This window comes from Puma concolor, chromosome B3, assembly GCF_028749965.1.
Source record: "Puma concolor isolate L17-30 chromosome B3, mPumCon1.1.hap2, whole genome shotgun sequence".
In the NCBI taxonomy this organism is placed as follows: Eukaryota; Metazoa; Chordata; class Mammalia; order Carnivora; family Felidae; genus Puma; species Puma concolor.
This window is the reverse complement of record NC_141672.1, coordinates 57,139,371-57,160,728: the sequence shown is the minus strand read 5'-3', so window position 1 is coordinate 57,160,728 and position 21,358 is coordinate 57,139,371. Positions and strand designations below refer to the sequence as shown.

The window sequence follows — 21,358 nt, the reverse complement described above, 5'->3', positions numbered from 1 at the left end:
CTCCCCCCCCTCATACTCTGTCTCTCTCTCAAAAATAAATTAAAAAAAATTAAAAATAATAAATTACAGTTGTTTAACATACAGAAAAAATAGGGACAATTTTCTTTTCATAATATTCTTAAAATAAGTCTTAAAATTATTTTAAAGTCTTTGCTAAGCTAAAAAAATAGGTATAAATTATAACTTTTAATGAAAGCGATGCTTTTAAATAACACTTGTACAACAAAAGAAAATTGAACTTTTAGTTTATTGCAGTTAGTGGTTAAGTGGATGACAAAACTCCTATTGCATTTTCAAGATACATATTATATTTCCCATTAAGATCCATAATAATATCTTGATATCAAAGATTATTCAAAATATAAGATGCTATTTTACTATACTTTTGAAAGTCAGATCACGCTTCAAATAGCAGTTTGAGATGATAAAGATTCATAGAGTTTCACAATGGAAATTTTTTTTGTTGTAGCATCAGGTAGGGACTTATACTTCAGATCAAGATGGTGAACAAAGTAATAGACTTATCCTTCTGCTTTAAAAAAAATAGAAGAACAAGAAAAAATATAGTCAACCATGTATGCCATCTATTAGAAAATAGGCATTAAATGTCCATAAATTCCCAGAGGAAGGAAGAAAACATGATAGACTCTAGGATTATAACTATTTACTGCTTAGATGTAGTTTTCAAAAGAAAGAGCTGGAAATTCAGCTGAAAGAGTGTTGGAGAGGAAAGGGATTCAAAGTTGGAATTCTCCAGAAATCTCAAGAGAGATCCCCTAGAGTCTTGACCTAAATATTGATCTGTGCATGAGGGTAAAGTGCCTAACATCCAGGAAGAGACCATCAGAAAGGAATAGTACAGAGCCCAGAGAGTTGGGAGTGGTTCATGCTGTCATAAGGAAGATGAGAAAGACATTGAAATGCACAGGCCATGAGGTAAAACATTAAGAGAGGTATGTCGTTAGTAAGATAGCTAAATTGTCCTTAAATTATAAGCCTTTCTTGATCTACACTAAAGAAAATTTATAAACAAGTTTGGAAAGTATCTTATAGATTTATTTCCAAACAAAATTCAGTACAACTTAAAGGAGTTACAACAAAATTCAGGATCAACGATGTAAAATTCATAGTCTACCATCTTATCAAAACTTACAAGTCACAAAAATAAAGTGTGAAATATGGCTTGTGACCTAGAGAGGAATAAGTCAGTAAGCATGAACATATATTTAATTGACGGTACAATCTGGAAAAGGAAATCAAAACAGTAATTATGAATAGTCTACAAATGTTCAAGAAAGTAGAGGGAACTAGGACTACAATGAAGAGAATAAAATGGATGATACAAAAATGACACACACTGCTCCAGTATTCTTACTGGACTTACTGTCTCTTTGTTTTAATTATTATTGATAGAATGGTGGTATTTACTCTGATTATTTTATAGGCTATAAGATTTGCTACATATATATTGATACTCTGTTATTCAGTACATAAATATTTAGGACATTTACGTCTTCTTACTTACTTGACCACCTTATCATTGGGATATGACCATCATCATTCCTTATGACATTCTTTGTTTTGAAATGAGTTATTCTGATGTTAATACAGCCACTTCAGTGTCCTTGTTTCAATAATGTTAGCAGGTTATATTTTCCCATCTTTTTATTTTTAATCAATTTTCATCAATTTATATTTAAGTTTTAGTAAGCGGAATATATCTGGATGCAGCTTTTGTATCCAATTTGAAAAACATCTCCCATTTTATTGGGTTGTTTGCTATTTACATCTAATGTGACTATTGATATGGCTTGGTATATATCTACTATCTTGTTGGTTTTCTTTTTGTTCTATTTGTTTTTCTTATTTCTTTCTGTTTTGCTTTTTTTTTTCCTATTGAGTTTAAAATAATCTGCAAGTAAGTTACTGGAACTAATGAGAGGATTTGGCAAGATCAAAAGGACATATTTTCAATATATAAAAATAAAAAATATATATACACACACTATTAATGCACAACTAGAAAAATAATATAAAAACTAATGCCTTCTAGCTTAAGATATTTGTAATATGTATAGTAATTAGTATAATGTATTATAAGATATACTATATATTATCACTATTAGTATAATATATTAGTGTAAGGTATAGTATAAAGCTTATCCTATAGTATCAAAAACATATCCTCATGATTAATTCTAACTAAAAATATATGCAAAATTTCTATACTGAAATTACATATTATATATATATGTATATGTAAGTGTATATATATATATACATATATAAGGATATATGTATAAATATATAAACTACATATTATATTTATATTTAAGGAATTTAAAATGCCTATATAGCTGGAAAAAATTCTTATAATTTAGTAATATCACTAAGAAGATTTTAAAATGGACAATATATTTAAACCATCATTTTTCTAAAAAAAGTACATGTACCAATCATCATAATTCAAATAATCATCACAAAACACCAGCATTATAATTATATAAACTATAAGTTTATTGCTAACTTAAAATAGTAGACAATATCATTTACTAGAATCCTTCACTTGGTCAGTCCTTTCTTCACACCATATTTTGTCTATACAGACATTGCAGTTAGCAAGTTGTATATATCATATTACAATTTCACCTAAAATTAGCACCTATGATATAGTTCAAAGTTAGAGGGTTTTTTCACATTAAAAATAGAACATAAAATATTGATATCTAATGTATGAGGTGAAAGACTCATAAGCTTTAATCACCAGTTTCTACTTCATGTATTTATCAATTGATTTAATAAATACCTGTCAAACACCCACCGTATTCTAGGCAATGTTCCAACACTAAGAATACATCAGGGAATACAACAGACAAAATGACTCTGATCATATCAAATTTAGGGTTTAGTTGGGTGAAAGAGACAGAAGTAAACCATGAACAGGTAAAAAGGAATAGGGCAATGCTGTGATCTTGAATAGGAGTTTACAGAAAGCCTGGGATGGAATTTGAAGGATAGCCAGAAGAAGTGCTGATTAGTGCAAATGTTGAAGTTCCAAACAGAACTTTCTCCTGCTGAAAAATTTCTTTGACAGAGGTGGCTCACATTTGATAAAAGTTGTGATTGTTTAAATGTAGAAATGTAGAAATTGAATACTTGATTTTAACGATATTAATGTAATTCAGTATGTTCCTGTACTGCCTTCTTATTGCAGATTGTGGGGCTCTGCTCTTTCAACTACCGTCTCCTCTTACAAGTGTAGAATGTTAATTATTTCAGTAGATTTGCCTATTTTCATTTTAATGTGGTAATCATGATCATCATTATTAATGTGAATTTATTCTGAGGGCAACTGGAGTAAAATCCCACGTGGGATGTTTAAATTCTCTCATTTGTAAGTTCAAGTAGAAGGTAAAAATGACCAACTATTCCATTAAACTGCTATAACCTAAGGCAAGCTGTTCTGAAATCACTGGGAGAGAGTTAACTACCAAAATAAAGGTGAAGCCCTCTTAGTCACATTTCTCTGGATACACATGAATACATCTTCTTCAGAATTAAGACTAAAGCTGTAACTTCTGAACCACAAATGGCTATAGAAATGCCTGCTATTCCATTTAAAGTCTCAGAAGTGGTAAATTTACGAGTATGTCACTTCATTATGTTTGCAGTGTAATGGATGAATTTTTAATGCTATATATTGTTTGGAAATTGGTTTTGCTATAAATTTCTGAGCATTTATTCTACAAATCTTATATATTGGGACTTACCATGAATTCTTTATGATAAAGTGTTACACAGAAATTTTAAGTCCCAGCTTCATTTATATATTTTATATTTTAAATAATGTAATTTATATTTATAATTACAATAGCATATTTCAAACAGTGTGTGCTTGATAGGATTTTCAGTTTTTACGTACTGCAATATTTTGTAGAAGTGAAAATGAGCAATTAAGTATGGTAAGCTAACCTAAATTTGTTACGTATTAACCTTTCAGGTGTACATGAAATTTTTATAAGTGCTAGGATAACAGACAGATTTACCCTTTGTGTAAGACTCTTACTATGGCTGAGCACTAAATTGCTAAATGCTTTCACTTCATTTCTAGGATTTTCATGTGGGTTATCATAGTCATTGTTGCTACTACTGTTGTTGAAGGTGGTGGTGATGGTGATAATAGTATTTTGATTCCTTTTAGGCTTTTGTTAGAAAGCAGAACATTCCAGCCGGGCGCTCTTCCCTTTTTAAGTACTGAAAAAAGCTAGCATGGGATGTTAACTGAAAATGCCAACAGTGTTTAACCTGAACTATAAAGACATTTGTTTCAATATTTCATGTCATTATCTTCATATTGATAAGATCCAAAGTCCCCTTTCACTCTGATTGCATATGTATAATCAAAGAGAAAGATAAATTTTCCAATGTTTTTATGTCCTTTGTTTTAAAAAGAATACAATGCTAAAGCAACACAAAAGCTGAGCAGAAGTAAGAGTAAATAATCAGTTTTTTTTTTCCCCCTTGGGAATATAAGAGGAGTAGAGGACAGTATAAAATCAATAATTTAACTTATTCCAAAATGAGTAGAGATAAGAGAGAGAAAAGAGAGAGATGAGCATGAAAATAATGATTATAGTCTGATCGTAGAGAGGAGATTATTATTTATTTTAAGTGTGTTTATTCTTTGAGAAATATGTTCACCTGATACAAAATTCAAAAATTATAAGCGTATAAAATGAAAAGTGTCCCTCCCTGATCCCCACTCAGTTTCTCTACCTGATGGCCACCCATGTTTTTCAGCTTTCAGATATACACTATACCAATACAATGATAGACACATATATTACATTTTTATTTTCTTATTGAAAAGGTGGCATGGTTTGCATATTACAATTTGTTTTACAATTTACACTATATCTTATAAACCCTCCCATATCAACACAGAAAGATCTTGTATTTCAAAAGCATTTAAGGGCACCTGGGTGGCTCAGTCGGTTAAGCAACAGCTTCTTGATTTCAGCTCAGGTCATGATCTCCACGTTTGTGAGATAGAGCCCAACTTTGGGCTCTATGTTGGGAGTGGAGTCTGCTTGGGATTCTGTCTCTCCCGCTCCCTCTGCCACTCTCCCGTACACACCTTCTCTCTCTCAAAATAACTACATGTAGTTAAAAAAAGATAAAAGCATGTATATTTGGGTTTGTGTTTCATACCCTATTAATACTATATTGTTGGATTTTTTGCTTATCATTTTAAAGGAACTTGCATATGTTAAAGAAATCAGTTTTTTATTTGTTATATGAGTTGGAACCATTTTACTAGGTATTATGCCATTTTTGCCAGACAAAATTGCTTTAGGGTTTAGTTGGTCAAAATTATTAATGTATGTAATTCTACTCTTTTGTATCTTATATTTATAAAAGCCTTTTCCATTCTAATAATAATGCTGATACCAAAATATCTCATGAGTTATTTTAACACATAGTCTTTTTATACAGTTGTACTTTTGAAACATGGTATTAATTTTGTCTAAGTTTAAAGGAGTGAATCCAACTTACCTTGTTTTTAGATACATATGAAATTATGCTCAAACTATTTACTAATAACCTTTCTTTTGTCATCATATTTTAAATGTTACTTCTAATGTATAATAAATCTGATATTTACTTGGGTATATTTTCTGACTTTCTACTCTTTTCCATTGATCTTTTCATCTATTTGCTATTAACTAGTATGTGTAGCTCTTAAATATATGTTAATATCTTGAAAAGGTAGGCTTGTACCACCTTGTTATTAATTTTTGGAAAAACACATTAGCTAATATTGATTTTAATTTATTTACATGATTTTTTAAAAAATTAACCTCATTCGTTTTAAAGAGTTGTAGTATTAAATGTATAGTTTAACATAAGTAGAATTTATATGAGTTTGTCTTTCTACTCAGTCACCTGGAATCCTTTCCATTATTTTCCATATTTGGAGTGGGAGGATCAGTATTGAGACAGTTTTTGTATTTTAATACTTGGTATATTTGATTTTACCGATACTTAAGTATTATTGTAAATTAGGATTTTTCTCATTATGTCTTTTAAATGGTTGATTTCTATAGATATAATGAGACTATTTTTAAATGTTATTTACGTTAACTACTTTGTTTTATATATTTTGTTTTAGTTCATTTCCTTAGATTTTCCAAGCATACAACTTTCAAACAACAATAAATATCAAGACTTTTTAGGGAATGTAGGAAAAGACACGCTCATCCTGGCACAAGCTAAAGTGTGTTTAAGAACCAACCATCATATGCTGGGAGGGTACATCTTGTATATAGCATGAGCAGGACCAGAGTCACAGAAAAGCTGAACTAACAGATATCCAGACCTCCTTGTCTTTGCAATTTTCAGCAGTATGAAACAAGGATACATTAATATACCCAACTCCAAATTTGTTTTTGTAATTTATTACACAGTCTTTGGAAATTTTCTAATAATTTAGAATAGATTTGCTTGACATATTCTTTTTTATAATATCCTTAGTTTAGAATGTATGTATTTAATATTTATATTAGTATGAAATATACAGAATTGGTATTTTGTTAGTCATCATATTTTAAAACCACTTTCAAATGTAGTTTTAATATTAAGGTAAACTATATTAATCCAAAAAATAAGATTTTTACAAATTTATATTTAGTTTCAGTCAAATAAACATCACTGTGTAAATATACTGTGATATTGTTGAAGTGATTTAAATAGGAGCAAATTTCAGTTTAAAGAATTGTTTTAGATTGATTGGCATTATTGAATAAAATGAGCGTTAGACATTTATGGCCCTTCCTCCTTCCCTTCCCCGCCCCCCCCTTGTCTCTTGCCTCTTGCCTCATGCCTCATGCCTCATGCCTCTTGCCTCTTCCCTTTCCTTCCTTTTTTTTTTGTCAACTTAGCTAAAAACTCTTCCAACTATCACACTAGAAGCTGGAAATTTCAGACACTTGCTTTCCTCACCCCTTTTATGTCTAGAATACAAGTACCAGATCCTACTTTAGCAGAAGCTTTAGGGAAAAGCAGGAAGGGGCATACTTCATCTGGCATATATGGCAAGAGAAAATATGTCTTCGCTCAATTTCTAGGGGCAGGAGTGATTCTGACACTAATAATATCTAGTATTATCATTAGGTGACCCTAACTGCAGGGTCCAGATGTGGGAGGTTGTTGTGTAACCTATGACATTGGTTTGTGTGTCAGACTAGTTCTGCAGCACCGTCCAAAAGTGGTATTCCTGACTGTCGTTTTAAACCTAAATCTCTGGTCCTTTACTGATTCTATGAACTTTCAACCATCCTCTAATAAATTACCATCTCTCATAATTTAACTGTTAATTTAATTGGAACATAACTGTTCCAATTGCTTTCGTTAAAAAGTGCTAAATATCTGTACTGTAAATCAGTACTTCTTAACCTTTGCACTATTGAAAACTCAGAGCAGATTATTCATTTTTGGGAGCTAGTGAGTGGCTGTCCTCTACGTTATGGGATATTTATCAGCCTTTACCTACCAGTGCCAGTAGCATATTCCCATTTGTGAAAATCAAAATGTTTCAAAGACATTGTCACATGTCTCCTGAGACAGAATAGCCCTCACCTCAATTGAGAAACACTACTACAAATATATTGATAGTTAACAGAAAGGAAAATTGGATGATATGATACATACTGTGAAATTTTTCTCATTAAATAGGTTTCTACTTCAGTAAATAAATATGAAAATATAATCATTGAGAATCATATAATCATGAGGGTAAAATTAATTAAAATATTTATAAAATTTAATCTAAAATATATGTATTATTAAAGGAAAACAGGTGAGATACACTGTATCCCTCAGAGTAAAATTAAATCTAAATTCTCCAGTGAGTAGTTCAGAGAATGTTCTTTGGCATTCCTAGGATTATCATTAGAGATTTAACAGTAACAGAAATTATTGCCAAGAATATTAAATCAATATTTTATGCTCTTTGTTCCTCAATTATGTGCCTATTTGCACAAAATATTTCCAGTTTATTTCCAATTCCTAAGTGTATTTTTATCTGTATTAACACTCTGTTAGTGACTTAACCTTACCATATATTTGAACATTGGATCATTTCCATTTTTTCTCACTATTATAATAACATGAATAATTTCATTCATTGTACTTTTCTATACTTTCCATATTTGAATTTATTTCCTCACAATAGAATATCCAAAGTAAATCATCAGATTAATAAATTTAGACTATTTAAAGATCTTAAAACAATCTGTATAAGTGTACATTAATAATAGTGTTATTCCAGTTCAAGTCTACAAACGATATATAAGAATTTCTACTTTACTATGACCTTAGTATAATTAGATCATTTTCTATTGTTTACAGCAGGTAACTGACTCATTATGTAAATGTTTTTGGTTAGACACCAGAATAATACAGTACAACCAAATTATGAAGTCCAGCAGATATTTTAAGAGATTAACAAACCTCTTGTGGAATCCAGCTCTTCAATACGTCTATCAGTAAATTTTATATGGATAAATTATATATATATATATGCATAAATATTTTGTGTAAAACTATATTTATATATTTTATATTTATAAATATACATATTTTAAAATTTTTAATGTTTATATTAGAGAGAAACAGCATGAGTTGGAGAGGGGCAGAGAGAAAGGAAAACACAGAATCTGAAGCAGGCTCCAGGCTCCGAGCTGTCAGCACAGAGCCAGATGCATGGCTCAAACCTATGAAATGTGTGATCATGACCTGAATGGAAGGCTGAAGTCAGGCACTCACCCAATTGAGTGACCTAGGCGTCCCTATATGTATATGTATATATATATATATACATATATATATATGTATATATATGGAGCACACACACACACAGAAATATTAATGGTTCTTTGGTTTGCTGTTTTTATCTTAAATAATGTTTTATTTAATGTTTATTTTGAGAAAGAGAGTGTGTACCCGAGCTCCATGCTGTCAGCGCAGTTCATCATCTTGATTTAAAAAAATCAAGGCTACATCATCTTGAATTAAAAAAAAACAACAACAAAAGTACAATATCAACAGTGAGAGAAATCCAGTCTCTCTATAAACGGAGGCCCTTCATAATTTGAAATGAGTTGTGAACATTTGAGAAAGAACCTTTACTTCTCATTTTAATTGCTTTTTATGTCATTCTCTATTCATATCCAAGACTATAACATCTTGAATTCATTTTGCCTGCTGACATGAGAGTTGACAACTTAGAGACATTTATTTTTTGTGTGTGTGGTAATGTATACATAGCATAACATTTAGATCGTGCCCATTTTTCAGTGTACAGATTTGTGGCATTGAGCATATTCACATTGCTGTGTAACTATCACCATCATTCTTATCCAGAATTTGTCTTCTCCAATCAAATGCTAACTCCCTTTAACTCTCCCCCTATCCCTTGGCACTGCCATTCTACCTTCTGCCTCTATGAATTTGTTACTCTAGGAAACTTGTAAAATCAGTCATACAATCACATTTTCCTTTTGTGGTTACCTTAAATCACTTATCTAATATTTTCAATGGTGTAGCATGTGTAAGAACTGCCAACTGCCTTCCCTTTTAAGACTGAAAAATACATATATCACATTTGGTTTGCCATTCATCTGTTGGATACTTAAGTTACTATGAGCATTCGGCTTATGAATAGTGCTGTTATGAGCATGAGTACACAAACATCATGTTTGAGTCTCTGCCTTTACTAATTGTGGGGATATATCCAGAAGTAGAATTGTTGGATCATCGACATACACCCTTTTAATTCATCATTTTTGAAGTTATTTTCTTGATTTAAAGAGCACAGTATATCTCTTTTTTATACCATAGAAAAGTTTACCAGTTCTCTAAAGACAACACAAAGTTCTTGACTAAATGGGGGTGGAAGTGTATTTACTTACTTATTTACTTAGCTAACTTATTATCTATTACTATATATTACTTAGCTATTATTACTTACTAATCAGTAATTAGTAAGTAATATACAGCACTCTTTCAAAAGAAATTGACAGCCAGGTGTTCATATCTTGACTCACTGGGAATATATTTAATTAGGTTATTCTCTTAGTTCAACATCCTTCAGGCTAACTTCTTGGGTAAAAATAACTTAGTTTAGATACCTGTTTTGACTGATGTTAAAAAGTTACAACTTTATTTGGCCAATTTGCTATTATGGAAAAGGTCAGAAATGGATAATCAAAACCACTTTCCAATAAAGCAGGGGGTTAGTGCTGGAAAGGAATAACAAAGCATGGTCAACCAATGCAGAAACTGGCAGTCACATGAAAATATTATTTGAAAATCATTCTTTTAATATTATCTTCATACATTGATTTTGGAAAATAAAAAACACAGATAATGTGTTGTCTCAGGGCCAACTTGGGTTCAGGTCATGATCTCGTGGTCTGTGAGTTGGAGCCCCGTGTCGGGCTCTGTGCTGACAGCTCAAAGCCTGGAGCCTGCTTCAGATTCTGGGTCTCCCTCTCCCTCTGCCCCTGCCCCACTCATATTCTGTGTGTGTATGTCTGTCTCAAAAATAAACATTCAAAAAATTTTTCAAAAAAGAAAGAAAATGGCAATTATCAATACATCCATTGCCCAGTGTTAGCCACTATTAACTATTTGGCATATTTTTTCTAGTCATTGTTATATAGACTTAAAATTAAAATTAACCCAAGTGAATAAAACATATCTATTCTTTATCCATCATTCAAAAAGTAGAAAAGGTACAGATAAAAATTATGTAGTAATTTTAGTGTTTGATAATAATCCTTGTTATAGTTCATTGAATCTCTCTCTGCAGGTTGTAACAAATATATCTGTTACAATGAAATTTTACTTTGAAGTGCTATTTACAACTTAAAAATACCACTGTGTCATAGCACCTGGATGGCTCAGTCAGTTAAGGGTCCAACTACGTATCAGGTCATGATCTCACAGTTCGTTGAGTTCGAGCCCCGTGGTGGGCTCTGTGCTAACAGCTCAGAGCCTGGAACCTGCTTTGGATTCTTTGTCTCCTTCTCTCTCTGCCCCTGCCTTGCTCATGCTCTGTCTCTCTCACTCTCAAAAATAAACATTAAAAATAAATAAATAAATAAATAAATAAATACATACATACATAAACACATACATACATACATACACACACACATACTGTGCTGAATTCCATCTATAAAAACAAGAAAGTAAAATTGAAAGAAATTTTTAATTCAGATAAATGTATGTTGAAGATGAAGTTAGTTTGCTACCTATATGATTTAGTTTCAGTAGGACTGATCGGCTCCAAGCTATTTAGGATTAGGATAAGGACATTAGAATTCTTATATTTGATCCAATTTCCTCTGTCTCATTTGTTGTTAGTCATAGGTTTACAATGTCATTTATAGTGTTAACATTTCTGTTCCACATCTAACATTTCTATGTTTTGATTTATCTTCTACATTAAATTTACTATTCATTAGTTCTTTTACCATTTTTTTCTATTTTCCACAGTTCAACTATAATTAGCTAAATATTTTAAATTTATTTCTAAAAATAAGTTTAGTAGAAAGTTTGAGCCCCGGTTTAACAGATATACAGCTTATATATATGGTGATTTAGTAAACAATAAAAGAGGCATTTTAATTTAATTTGGGAAATATAACTATTTAACTCCTGAAGTATTTGAGTAGACATTTTCACAATAAATTTAGATTCATTCCTTCCCCATATACCAAGATAAAATTAACATGTATGGAGAATTTTATTGTAAATAGAATTTGTTGTACAAATGATTGGAATATATATTTTAACTTTGGAGTGGGGAAGCTTTTTCCCCTATATCAGAAACTAATGGATAATAAATATGAAATACTTTCAAATGCAGAGAAAATACCATTTGTGAAATATCATTTGTAAAATTTAAAGCTGAATTTAAATATTTATGACACATATAACAACAGAATATATGCAGATATTATGATAAACGTTTTTAGAAAACAACCAATGGAATATGGACATTCACTGACTATTCACCAAATATCCATCTCTGTGTTAGACTCTCGTAGGATGGCACTTTATTTCCACTTGGATTAAATAAGATTATGTGATTTGAATTGGACAGGAAAATGTGTACAGAAGTGATGTGTATCATTTCTGAGCTGAAATTTTTGGCTCAACTGCATCCTCAACCCTCTATTTCAGTGGTCATGGAAATACATGTGAAGATTGAATGTTGGTCAGCCTGTGTTCCTCATTGCCTATTATCAGCAAAGTTCTCAGCTCATTGGTGATGTTTGGCATAGTCAACAAACGAATCTTTCTTTCTATAGACACTTGAATTATAAACCAGGGATTGAAAAAAAATATATTAGAGCATAACTAGTCCTTCCGGATTGATAAAGCTTCTAATAGAAGACTCAACAAAAGAAAAGCCATCGAAAGTGCATTACATGTATTTTAGAACATCTTGAAATCAGTCCACATTTCAGTGTATTGTGTAATCTAGTAAAAGGATAAATGTACTACTTATGGAGCAAAAGCTAGAATTAACTCACTCTTGAATAGGAATATATTCATAGATAGGGTAAACTGACATCTTTACATCTTTTGTCTGCCAGTATCACTTAAAAAGGAATGACAGACAGGGTCACACTCTAGATTGAAAGGCAGTATTGAATTGAACAAAGTGAAAAGTCTGTTTTAAATTGAAGAGACAGAACACGTCATTACATTTGCTAGAAAATCCTTAGGGTAACTCTGATGGGTAATTACGACATTCCTTTATCCCCTTCCTGAATTTTAGAGCTATCTGAAAATATCCTGATGTTCAGAGACAAGTAAATCTTTTTTGAGGATACTTTTTCTCAATTATATCACTCAGAGGAAATCCTATGTGCATTGTGTTTCAGAGTAATGGTGAAAAATTAAAAATTTCCCTAATCAGCCAAGGATCTTTACTAGAAGATAGATTACTAAAGTTTACACTTTGTTTTCTTTTCAGGATTAAAGTCCTTTAAACTGCAGAAGTATTAGATCACTGCCAATTTATCAACAAAACAACGTAAGGAGCCTCTTACAAACAATCACCTCATAATTTTTCAAAATAACTGAAGTAGCAAGTTGTGAGCTCAGCTACTATATATGCAAAAGGTAAATATATAATTTAATTGCTTTCTGCCATATTTTTATTAACTACTTAGAAACAGTGACAGATAAACCACAATATACATGTACGTGTATATATAGAGATTCTAATTACTTATAATTATGAACATTTCACTGTTTAATTTTCATATATATATATTTGTATATATATTCAAACTTTCATGGAATTTAAAAAGCAAGAAAAGATAAACAAGTCAAAACATACCAGTGAGAGTCATCTCTGATTTTGATTCTTTTTGATATTTCATCTTGAGATAATTGTGTCTGTGTGTGTGTATTTATATATACATATATATGTATATATGCATATATGTGTATGTGTATATGTATGTGTGTGTATATGTACATATATATGTGTGTGTAAAACTTTTGAAGATAATTTTATATAATACATGTTATCCATCTCTTGAGGATTCATTCTCTTTTTTTGTTTCAATATATGAAATTTATTGTCAAATTGGTTTCCATACAACACCTAGTGCTCATCCCAAAAGGTGCCCTCCTCAATACCCATCACCCACCCTCCCCTCCCTCCCACCCCCCATCAACCCTCCGTTTGTTCTCAGGTTTTAAGAGTCTCTTATGCTTTGGCTCTCTTCCACTCTAACCTCTTTTTTTTTTCCTTCCCCTCCCCCATGGGTTTCTGTTAAGTTTCTCAGGATCCACATAAGAGTGAAACCATATGGTATCTGTCTTTCTCTGTATGGCTGATTTCACTTAGCATCACACTCTCCAGTTCCATCCACGTTGCTACAAAGGGCCATATTTCATTCTTTCTCATTGCCACGTAGTAACCCATTGTGTATATAAACCACAATTTCTTTATCCATTCATCAGTTGATGGACATTTAGGCTCTTTCCATAATTTGGCTATTGTTGAGAGTGCTGCTATAAACATTGGGGTACAAGTGCCCCTATGCATCAGTACTCCTGTATCCCTTGGGTAAATTCCTAGCAGTGCTATTGCTGGGTCATAGGGTAGGTCTATTTTTAATTTTCTGAGGAACCTCCACACTGTTTTCCAGAGCGGCTGCACCAATTTGCATTCCCACCAACAGTGCAAGAGGGTTCCCGTTTCTCCACATTCTCTCCAGCATCTATAGTCTCCTGATTTGTTCATTTTGGTCACTCTGACTGGTGTGAGGTGGTATCTGAGTGTGGTTTTGATTTGTATTTCCCTGATAAGGAGCGACGTTGAACATCTTTTCATGTGCCTATTGGCCATCCGGATGTCTTCTTTAGAGAAGTGTCTATTTGTGTTTTCTGCCCATTTCTTCACTGGGTTATTTGTTTTTCAGGTGTGGAATTTGATGAGCTCTTTATAGAATTTGGATACTAGCCCTTTGTCCGATATGTCATTTGCAAATATCTTTTTGCCTTTTAGTTTGTTGGTTGTTTCCTTTGCTATGCAGAAGCTTTTTATCTTCATAAGGTCCCAGTAGTTCATTTTTGCTTTGAATTCCCTTGCCTTTGGGGATGTGTCACGTAAGAAATTGCTATGGCTGAGGTCAGAGAGGTCTTTTCCTGCTTTCTCCTCTAGGGTTTTGATGGTTTCCTGTCTCACATTCAGGTCCTTTATCCATTTTGAGTTTATTTTTGTGAATGGTGTGAGAAAGTGGTCTAGTTTCAATCTTCTGCATGTTGCTGTCCAGTTCTCCCAGCACCATTTGTTAAAGAGACTGTCTTTTTTCCATTGGATATTCTTTCCTGTTTTGTCAAAGATTAGTTGGCCATATTTTTGTGGGTCTAGTTCTGGGGTTTCTATTCTATTCCATTGGTCTATGTGTCTGTTTTTGTGCCAATATCATGCTGTCTTGATGATTACAGCTTTGTAGTAGAGGCTGAAGTATGGGATTGTGATGCTTCCCTGCTTTGGTCTTCTTCAAAATTGCTTTGGCTATTCAGGGCCTTTTGTGGTTCCATATGAATTTGAGGATTGCTTGTTCTAGTTTCGAGAAGAATGCTGGTGCAATTTTGATTGGGATTGCATTGAATGTGTAGATAGCTTTGGGTAGTATTGAGATTCTGACAATATTTATTCTTCCAATTCATGAGCACGAAATGTTTTTCCATTTCTTTATATCTTCTTCAATTTCCTTCATAAGCTTTCTATACTTTTGAGCATACAGAACTTTTACATCTTTGGTTAGATTTGTTCCTAGGTATTTTACGCTCTTGGTACAATTGTGAATGGGATCAGTTTCTTTATTTGTCTTTCTGTTGCTTCATTGTTAGTGTATAAGAATGCAACTGATTTCTGTACATTGACTTTGTATCATGCAACTTTGCTAAATTCATGTATCAGTTCTAGCAGACTTATGATGGAGTCTATCGGATTTTCCATGTATAATATCATGTCATTTGCAAAAAGTGAAAGCTTGACTTCATCTTTGCCAATTTTGATGCCTTTGATTTCCTTTTGTTGTCTGATTGCTGATGCTAGAAATTCCAATACTATGTTAAACAACAACGGTGAGAGTGGACATTCCTGTCGTGTTCCTGATCTCAGGGAAAAAGCTCTCAGTTTTTCCCCATTGAGGATGATGTTAGCTGTGGGATTTCCATAAATGGTTTTATGATCTTTAAGTATGTTCCTTCTATCCCGACTTTCTCATGGGTTTTTATTAAGAAACATTGCTGAATTTTGTCAAAGGCCATTTGTGCATCGATTGACAAGATCATATGGTTCTTATCTTTTCTTTTATTAATGTGAAGTATCACGTTGATTGATTTGCGAATGTTGAACCAGCCCTACAGCCCAGGAATGAATCCCACTTGATCATGGTGAATAATTCTTTTTATATGCTGTTGAATTCGATTTGCTAGTATCTTATTGAGAATTTTTGCATCCATATTCATCAGGGATATTGGCCTGTAGTTCTCTTTTTTTACTGGGTCTCTGTCTGGTTTAGGAATCAAAGTAAGACTGGCTTCATAGAATGAGTCTGGAAGTTTTCCTTCCCTTTCTATTTTTTGGAATAGCTTGAGAAGGATAGGTATTATCTCTGCTTTAAACATCTGGTAGACTCCCCTGGGAAGCCATCTGGTCCTGGACTCTTATTTGTTGGGAGATTTTTGATGACTGATTCAATTTCTTCACTGGTTATGGGTCTGTTCAAGCTTTGTCTTTACTCCTGATTTTTGGAAGTTTGTGGGTGTTTAGGAATTTGTCCATTTCTTCCAGGTTGTCCAGTTTGTTGGCATATAATTTTTCATAGTATTCCCTGATAATTGCTTGTATCTCTGAGGGATTGGTTGTAATAATTCCATTTTCATTCCTGATTTTATCTATTTGGGTCATCTCCCTTTTCTTTTTGAGAAGCCTGGCTAGAGGTTTGTCAATTTTGTTTATTTTTTCAAAAACCAACTCTTGGTTTCCTTAATCTGCTCTACAGTTTTTGTAGATCCTGTACTGTTTATTTATGCTCTGATCTTTATTATTTCTCTTCTTCTGCTGGGTTTGGGGTGTCTTTGCTGCTCTGCTTCTATTTCCTTTAGGTGTGCTGTTAGATTTTGTGTTTGGGATTTTTCTTGTTTCTTGAGATAGGCCTGGATTGCAATGTATTTTCCTCTCAGGACTGCCTTTGCTGCATCCCAACGCGTTTTGACTGTTGTATTTTCATTTTCATTTGTTTCCATATATTGTTTAATTTCTTCTCTAATTGCCTGGTTGACCCACTTATTCTTTAGTAGGGTGTTCTTTAACCTCCATGCTTTTGGAGGTTTTCCAGGCTTTTTCCTGTGGTTGATTTCAAGCTTCATAGCATTGTGGTCTGAAAGTATGCATGGTATGATCTCAATTCTTGTATACTTATGAAGGGCTGTTTTGTGACCCAGTGTGTGATCTATCTTGGAGAATGTTCCATGTGCACTCGAGAAGAAAGTATATTCTGTTGCTTTGGGATGCAGAGTTCTAAATATATCTGTCAAGTCCATCTGATCCAATGTCTCATTCAGGGCCCTTGTTTCTTTATTGATCCTGAGTCTAGATGATCTATCCATTTCTGTAAGTGGAGTGTTAAAGTCCCCTGCAATGACCACATTCTTATCAATAAGGTTGCTTATGTTTGTGAGTAATTGTTTTATATATTTGGGGGCTCCTGTATTTGGAGCAAAGACATTTAGAATTGTTAGCTTTTCCTGATGGATAGACCCTGTGATTATTATATAATGCCCTTCTTCATCTCTTGTTACAGCCTTTAATTTAAAGTCTAGTTTGTCTGATATAAGTATGGCTACTCCAGCTTTCTTTTGACTTCCAGTGGCATGATAAATAGTTCTCCATCCCCTTACTCTCAATCTGAAGGTGTCCTCAGGTCTAAAATGAGTCTCTTGTAGACAGCAGATAGATGGGTCTTGTTTTTTTATCCATTGTGATCCCCTTGTCTTTTGGTTGGCGCATTTAGTACATTTACATTCAGTGTTATTATAGAAAGCTATGGGTTTAGAGTCATTGTGATGTCCGTATGTTTTATGCTTGTAGCAATGTCTCTGGTGCTTTGTCTCACAGGATCCCCCGTAGGATTTCTTGTAGGACTGGTTTAGTAGTGATGAATTCCTTCAGTTTTTGCTTGTTTGGGAAGACCTTTATCTCTCCTTCTATTCTAAATGACAGACTCGCTGGATAAAGGATTCTCAGCTGCATATTTTTTCTGTTCATCACATTGAAGATCACCTGCCATTCCTTTCTGGCCTGCCAAGTTTCAGTAGAGAGATCAGTCACAAGTCTTACAGGTCTCCCTTTATATGTTACAGCACATTTATCCCTTTGCTGCTTTCAGAATTTTCTCTTTATCCTTGTATTTTGCCAGTTTCACTATGATATGTTGTGCAGAAGATCGATTCAAGTTACGTCTGAAGGGAGTTCTCTGTGCCTCTTGGATTTCAGTGCCTTTTTCCTTCCCCAGATCCGGGAAGTTCTCAGCTATTATTTCTTCAAGTACACCTTCAGCACCTTTCCCTCTCTCTTCCTCCTCTGGGATACCAATTATGCATATATTATTTCTCTTTAGTGCATCACTTAGTTCTCTAATTTTCCCCTCATACTCCTGGATTTTTTTTTCTCAGCTTTTTCTCAGCTTCTTCTTTTTCCATAATTTTATCTTCTAGTTCACCTATTCTCTCCTCTGCCTCTTCAATCCAATCCGTAGTTATCTCCATTTTATTTTGCAACTCGTTGATAGCATTTTTTAGCTCCTCCTGGCTGTTCCTTAGTCCCTTGATCTCTGTAGCAATAGATTCTCTGCTGTCCTTTATACTGTTTTCAAGCCCAGCGATTAATTTTATGACTTTTTCTAAATTCACTTTCTGTTATATTGTTTAAATCATTTTTAAAAAGTTTGTTAGCTGTTGTTATTTCCTGGATGTTTTTCTGAGGGGAATTCTTCCGTTTCATCATTTTGGATAGTCCCTGGAGTGGTGCGGGACTGTGGGGCACTTCCCCTGTGCTGTCTTGAATAACTTGTGTTGGTGGGCGGGGCCGCAGTCAGACCTGATGTCTGCCCCCAGCCCACTGCTGGGGCCACAGTCAGACTGGTGTGTGCCTTCTCTTCCCCTCTCCTAGGGGCGGGATTCACTGTGGGGTGGCGTGGCCTTTCTAGGCTACTTGCACACTGCCAGGCTTGTGGTGCTGGGGATCTGGAATATTAGCTGGGGTGGATCAGCAAGGTGCACAGGGGCAGGAGGGGCAGGCTCAGCTGGCTTCTCCTTAGGTGATCCACTTCAGGAGGGGCCCTGTGGCACCAGGAGGGAGTCAGACCCACCAGAGGGATGGATCTGCAGAAGCACAGCTTTGGGTGTTTGCCTGGTGCAAGCAAGTTCCCTGGCAGGAACTGGTTCCCTTTGGGATTTTGGCTGGGGGATGGGTGAGGGAGATGGCGCTGGCGAGTGCCTTTGTTCCCCGCCACACTGAGCTCTGTTGTCTGCGTCTCAACAACTCTCCCTCCCTCCCGTTGTCCTCCAGCCCTCCCATTCTCCGAGCAGAGCTGTTAGCTTATAACCTTCCAGATGTTAAGTCTTGCTTGCTGTCAGAACACACTCTGCCAGACTCGGGGGCTCTGCTTGGCCGGTGGGCCGCCCCTCCACCCTGGCTCCCTCCTGCCAGTCCGTGGAGCGCGCACCGCCTCACCGCCCTTCCTACCCTCTTCCGTGGGCCTCTCATCTGCGCTTGGCTCCGGATACTCCGTTCTGCTAGTCTTCTGGCGGTTTTCTGGGTTATTTAGGCAGGTGTAGGTGGAATCTAAGTGATCAGCAGGACGCGTGGTGAGCCCAGCATCCTCCTACGCCACCATCTTCCCAGGATCCTCCATTCTTTTTAATTTTTTTTTTTAATGTTTATTTATTTTTGAGAGAGAGAGAGACAGTGGAGCAGGGGAAAGTCAGAGAGAGGAAGACACAGAATCTGAAGCAGGCTCCAGGCTCTGAGCTGTCAGCACAGAGCCCGACGCAGGGCTCGAACCCACGAACCATGAGATCATGACCTGAACCAACGTCAGACCCTTAACCAACTGAGCCACATAGGCACCCCTAGGATTCATTATTTTTAAACGTTGGCAGTTTTATTCCCTTATTTTCTGTTTGCATCAACTACATGAATTTCTAGGTAAAAATTTGAGACAACATGACTGCTTCCTAATTTATGGAAGTTATCTTCTCCTTATGAGGTATTCCTCCCTCATGCATTAACTTCTTACTAAAATTATTGATTCTATTATTGTTTATGAAAATATGCATTGAAATATCATATATTCTGACAATTCTGAGTTGAATTGAAAAGTTGTCAAAACTTTCTACCTATTGGAGTTTTAATTTAGGAAAAACTCTTTACCAAGAGTGCCTGGGGGTGCTCAGTCTGTTGAGCATCTGACTCTTCATTTTGGCTCAAGTCATGATCCATCATGTGTGGAACCTACTTAATATTCTCTCTCTCTGCCACTCTTCACTGATATCTCTCTCTCTCTCTCTCTCTCTCTCTCTCTCTCTCTCTCCCTCTCTCTCTCTCTCTCTCTCTCTCTCTCCCCCCCTCTCTCCCTCTCTCCCCCCCTCTCTCCCTCTCTCCCTCTCTCCCTCTCTCTCTCTCTCTCTCTCTCTATGTCCATATATATCTATAGATAGATAGATAGATAGATAGTTATATAGCTATATATGTTAGAACTATATATATAGTTCTATATACAGTTATTTGGAAAATATATATACATATATATTTACCAGAAATGAATCTTAATTTACTCTTTAGTAAAACAGAAGTCACTTTTCCTAAATCAGAGACCAGGCATGGTAATTGAGTTTTGGGAGATATTAAACTAATGTTGTCTATATTGACATCTTACTAAGAAAACAAATTAATCTGTGCTAATGGAAACCATTGGAGGCCTAAAGTCAGGCTGCAACAGTTGTCGACTTTGTTATTGCATTTATCTCAGCTAAGAAACTTTCTAGAGATTTTTGAGGGAGTCAATAATACATAGCAGGTGTGATTTTGATTTAATGCAACTCAAACTGCAAAGACATTTGCTTTTATCACACAAGTGTGAGGTCAAGAGTGTAGTATAATCGGTGATTATAAAAGAGTTAAACTAACTGTCTCAAAAAGTATCTGACTGTGCCTAATACTCTCTGCCTTCTAGAAATTATTTTAAATATGTTAGTTTTTGAAAAATTAAGCATTGAGTTCTAATAATGAATTACTATGATAATCACAATGATATTTTAGTTAAAATGTATTAAAACAAAATTTTTATTGAAATATGCATATTATGGGGCGCCTGGGTGGCGCAGTCGGTTAAGCGTCCGACTTCAGCCAGGTCACGATCTCGCGGTCCGTGAGTTCGAGCCCCGCGTCAGGCTCTGGGCTGATGCCTCAGAGCCTGGAGCCTGTTTCCGATTCTGTGTCTCCCTCTCTCTCTGCCCCTCCCCCGTTCATGTTCTGTCTCTCTCTGTCCCAAAAAAAATAAATAAACGTTGAAAAAAAAATTAAAAAAAAAAAAAAAAAAGAAATATGCATATTATGAAGCGGTAGCAAAATTATGCTGTGACATCTGTTCTTTTATGTACAAAGTAATACATGAAGTCACAGTTACCTCTACTAGTATCATAAGCTACAGAGATAGTGATCTCATCGTTGGCAGGCCAATAATATAGA

At 34.5% G+C, this 21,358-nt stretch overlaps 1 long non-coding RNA gene across 1 annotated transcript in view; it reads left to right on the top strand.

The window, feature by feature from the left end:
* Positions 1-21,358, top strand: part of LOC147579988 (uncharacterized) — a 154,370-nt gene that overhangs the window by 83,873 nt on the left and 49,139 nt on the right. Inside the window, exon 4 of the long non-coding RNA XR_015252397.1 lies at positions 13,052-13,200. This is a non-coding gene — a long non-coding RNA (uncharacterized LOC147579988). The remainder of the gene's footprint in view (positions 1-13,051; positions 13,201-21,358) is intronic.